We start from the raw sequence: 5,209 nt of genomic DNA, 5'->3' as shown, positions 1-5,209 counted from the left end.
TCCAGGTTGCCTTTCCTGAACTTCTATCTTCAGGCTCTCATTAAATTGTGGTTAAACGGAACAACTGCATTTGGCGTACTAGTTGGTTTGGGGCCTACTATCGGTGTCTGCCGCTCCTTGCTGTTCTCCTGGTTTCCTGTCCTGAAATTCCGTTTTCAGGCGCTCGTTAAGTAGTTGTTAATGTTAGACTGCATTTGGCCTACTAGTTGGGTTGGGGCCTACTATCGGTGTCTGCCACTCCTTGCTGTTCTCCTCCACTGAACAAAGCTGTGCCGCCTGTTTACTACTGTTGCCAATTTTGAACTGCATTTCAACTACTTTCTGATTTGGGCCTACTCTCTGTGTCAGCCTCTCATTCCAGTTGTCCTCCACTGCAATGCCCCCTGATTAGTCCTGTGTTACCAATTTTGAACTGCATTTAGCCCACTTTATTCTTTGGGCCTATATCTGTGTTTCCTCCTCATCCTGCCCATTGCCCAGCCAGTGATAGATGAGTCTGCTGGTACATTGACCCATAACGCAATATTTCCCGTGCACGCTACACTGCAAGATTGTGACCCTGCTGAAAGTCAGGTCCCCCTTCCCGCATACCATACCACCTTACACGGGGACAAACAGGAAGGTGCAGATGAAAGTGCAGGTTCCTTCATCAGGTGGGGGGAGGAATACTAGTTGGCGACGTCACTGGCACAGGGCCTCTCATGGTACGCAAAAGTGTTGCTGCCGGTGGGAGGCGCCCCCGCCGTGCAAACACACCGCTGTACTTTGAGGGGCCCTGTGCCAGTGCCAATGCCAACGAGTGGGCCCCCCCTGCTTGCTCAGGTTCACAGCACTTGCAAAGTTGAAATACTTACCTCTCCCTGCTCCACTGCCGTGACATGGTCCAGATTTCCTGGGCCCACTAATTACTTGAACCAGCCCTACCCACCACAACTTTAGCCAAATGACCCCCAATTTCAAATGCCTTCCAATTATTATAAGGTAAATTACGCTTGACAAGCTTCATTAAGAAGAATGGATGGTTTTGACATTAAAATGGGCACTCTAGGTGTTTTCCTGGCCCCCACTCACTGCCGACTATGCTGCCCCATTGACTTGCATTGGGTTTCGTGTTTCGGTCGATCCCGACTTTACGTCATAATCGGGCGATTTCACTCGACCCGACTTTTGAGATAGTCGGGTTTCGCGAAACCCGGCTCGACTCTAAAAAGGTCAAGGTCGCTCAACTCTAGTCCTAAGCAAAAATTCACACATCCTTATATAGTCGATGTTAATTTTGAAGGAATATCTTCTTTTCTTGATATGTCCATCAGTTTAAAATATGGTGACAGCAAGGCATCAACCAAAGCCACAAGACACCATCCAGGAGCAGCCGAACAGATTAGACCAAATAACATACACAATAGATATAAACACTAAAAAAATATAGATAGCAATACATTAAAAACAAAAAGTGACACAAGGTCAAAGAATTAAAACAAGATAAATATATTAGAATTATTAAAAGCCCAAAATTTTAGATACACAGCTCATAGGAAAGACCCGAACCCATGGTTTTCATTCAACCCATTCGGTACCAAGGTGTTGAGTCGGTAGATCCACCGACTCTCCACCTGAAACAAAATTTTAAACAGAATACCTCCCCGTATACCAAGAATTACCTGATCAATGGCCATAATACGGAGGCCACGTGCATCAGATTCATGTACTGCCTGGAAGAGTTTTGAGTTGTTCACCCTTGTTCGCTTCTTTCGATTTTTCTATATCACGCACGTGTTCCCATATTCTTATACGTAGCTCTCTAGTTGTCATTCCAATGTATATTAGATTGCAAGGGCACCGTGCTTGGTATATTACTCCTTGAGACAAGCAAGTCAGATATCTCCTTATTGAGAATTTCTTAGAGCCATCAAAATTGGAGAATTCTTTGCTTTTAATGGTGTTGGCACAGGCTTTACATTTTTTACAAGGAAAAAAGCCCTGAACTTCCCCAAATACATTGGTTTGGATATTTTGCTTTTTAGGGCAATAATGGCTTCTTACCAATAGGTCAGATAAATTCTTGGCTCTTTTCAGGGTTTAGGAAAGAGAGGTTTGGGAAAGAGTGTCCTTCTTAATATGGGATCCACCAAAAGCCATCGATCATGTATGATTTTGGTGAGTTGCTTCGACCGATTATTATATGGTGTGATAAATCTCACGTCTGAGTTTTCTGATGTTGCCTTTCTTTCTCTGTTAAGATATAACAGCTGGTTTCTAGTTGAACTTTGTGCTCTATTATAGGCATGTCTAATTGATCTATGCCCATAACCCCTTTCCGGGAATCTAGAATCTAGATCTTTTGCTTGTTCTTGATAAGCTTGTTCGGTTGAGCAAATTCTTTTAGCTCTTGGATATTGGCTAATTGGAATGGATTTGATTGTAGATGGCAAATGTGATGAACTAGCATGTAGAATAGAGTTTGTTGCTGTAGGTTTCCTGAAAATTGTTATAGAGATCCATTAGGGTCTACTGAAATCTCAATGTCTAGAAACGTGACTTTACGTCCATATGCATATGCTAAGTGAATATTCATATCGTTATTATTCAAATGAGTCATCAAATGTATCTAATATGTGTGACGGTAGAGTTGTAACCATGGGTTTCAAATAATGATCAATTATTTTACATATTTCATTAAGGTTTTCCTTACCAGATACGATAGGACGCCCAGGTGGATCTTTAGGGTTCTTATGCAGTTTGGGTAACAGATAGAATGTTGGTAATTTGGGTTTGAGTGTTTCAATGGTTTCAAGTAATTTTTTAGGGATAATTCCTGTGGCTTCACCTAACTTAAAACGAGCTGGCGGAAAACACCACAAATCCGAGGAACCTGGTTTCTGTTTAAATTCACACAGAAACCTCCATTCACCTGTCCAAAACCCAATTTGGTTTAGGACCTTTCCCTTACAAACTATTTGAGAACAAAAATTAAACAAAAAAGTTTTAATATCTTTTTCAGCCACATATGGCGAATACATTTTCACAGTCACAAGTTTCTTCTCCAAAGCAAAGTGTGGCACCATCAACATACCAGACAGCCTTGGATCCGTCTTTACATTCTTATAGGTATCCAAAAATTTTAAATATGCAGCTTCACTGTTTAAAGTCACATCGTAGTAACCCCTACGAGGATAATCCATAACAGTGAAAATGTCATCTTTACTTAACTGAAAAAGTCCAAGCAGCAAATCTCTTCCAAGGAAGTCCAATCCTTTTTCACCTCTTCTGTTTTCCTCCACGATAAAACGTACTGCATTCCGGATACGCATAAACTGCGGGATCCCCTCCATCTTCAAAGGAAATTGACTCCAACGATTTCCGGAAAACCTTCAACACCTAATGGTGTCAGGTATGTGATCGCCTCTCATCTGGGTACTAAGCCAGATGCATATAGCAGCAAGGGGGTGAAGTCCCCACAGGTAAGTAAGGACAACGAACCGGGTACCCCAGACACCTTAGACCAGACCAAGCAGAGCAACCATCAAGCCACTGCACTTGATCTTAGCCAAAAGACCGAGAAGCGACAACCAGAAATGGTTTGCCAATTCTGCTGCACCAAGGCCAAAAACAGACACCCACTGTGGAGACAGAGCAAAAGATTGCCAAGGGAAGACATTTCTAGAAACTCTGGATGCATTCTCAATGACAGTTCTGCTTTGTGTGTGTGTGTGTTCAAGCTGTGCACAACACGTTTTGAATCTGCATAACTCCACCTATTTTAATACACCCAACATCCCCCTTTTGTTCTAAAGTGTGCAAGAGAGGGAAAATCAAAAAACAGACAGGCGAGAAGAAGGCTCTCCTGAAGCTGTGTGCAGCACCCCCCCCCCATGTGGTCTGCTGCTGCTCCAGCAGCAGAATGAAGATGGCAGCCATTTTACACTGCCTGTTATAGGCCAAGAGCCCATTGTGACACGTGAGAGTTCCGGAGCCCATTGTGACACGTGAGCGTTCCGGAGCCCATTGTGACACGTGAGCGTTCCGGAACCCATTGTGGCACGTGAGAGCTCCGGAGCCCATTGTGACACATGAGAGTTCCAGAGACAATGGATAAAGGCACCATTGTGGCTGCACGTGAGGGTTCCGTGCACAGATTCTATTAACTGCATGCAGCGCACCGGGTTGGTAAATAGCATTAGAAAACTACTCACACAGGTGTCGAAGGACAGGACAAGCACATGCAAGATCAGCACAGGCACCATGTTTCCTTTTTTTGGGTTATTAAATGCATATAATACACCGCATTTTAAAGTCAGCGGTCCACAAGAGAGACAATGTTTTACAAAAGTCATGCGGTCCCAAATGTGGTATGTATGGCAGAACAACTCATTTTAATACTTCCATTTAAACATCAAGTCCTGACAGCATGGGGCCTAATTTTGTAGATGGCACAGTATATTTGCAACAACGTAACAAAGGCCTAATACAGGCCTACATCTTAACACACCAGTTGCAACCAGTAAAGACTGATTGATTAATTGATTGCATATTGGATGCAATGCATCGCTTGACATACGTAGGTGAAAGCAAGGCAAGGCACACAAAATGTTGCAAATGGTCAAGCGAAATCGAGCAAAATACTGCATTTGGCCTGGGAAATGTGCTTCTTTGACCCTGAAATAAATTCACAGAAAGGGTTAAAAGACAACTTGCGCTGATTTCAATTCAATCTGTTTTTAGAAACTGGATCAGAGAAGGAGTGCACTGTTCCTGGAGATACTGCAATAACGGGTCAATGCGTGGAGTGGACAGAGCAAGCTCTTTTTCCATCTCCCTGTTCTAAAAATCCATTTAATATGTGGTCCCCAAATAGGGGACATATCAGATATTAAACTGATAAGAACAGATTTTTTTCTTTTTTCTTTTCCCTCAGATGGGGAATTTCACGGTCTAGAAAGCCATAACCGAAGAAACTTTCCCAAACAGATGTGTCAAAACTAAAACACAAAAAGCTGTTCCCATCATCAGCAGAAAATTCTTTTTTTCAAATTGCATATTTACATAATAAGAAAACAATCAAAAAGTATTAACAAAATATCTCCACTTTTTAACATTCCAAATGCCCTCTGCATCTACCTCCTCTCTCCTCTTCACCTCCCACAAATAACAAACATACAATTTCCCCAAAATCACCTTTACACAATCCTTAACTGAAATCTCTTTCCTC

At 42.5% G+C, this 5,209-nt stretch overlaps 1 pseudogene; it reads right to left on the bottom strand.

Moving 5' to 3' along the window:
- Positions 1-4,736: 4,736 nt before the first annotated feature.
- Positions 4,737-4,944, bottom strand: LOC138668062 (U2 spliceosomal RNA; annotated as a pseudogene).
- Between the last annotated feature and the right edge of the window lie 265 nt (positions 4,945-5,209).

Source organism: Ranitomeya imitator, chromosome 2 (assembly GCF_032444005.1).
Source record: "Ranitomeya imitator isolate aRanImi1 chromosome 2, aRanImi1.pri, whole genome shotgun sequence".
Taxonomy (NCBI): domain Eukaryota; kingdom Metazoa; phylum Chordata; class Amphibia; order Anura; family Dendrobatidae; genus Ranitomeya; species Ranitomeya imitator.
Note: the sequence above shows the minus strand (reverse complement) of the source record. Positions and strands in the feature narration are given on the sequence as shown.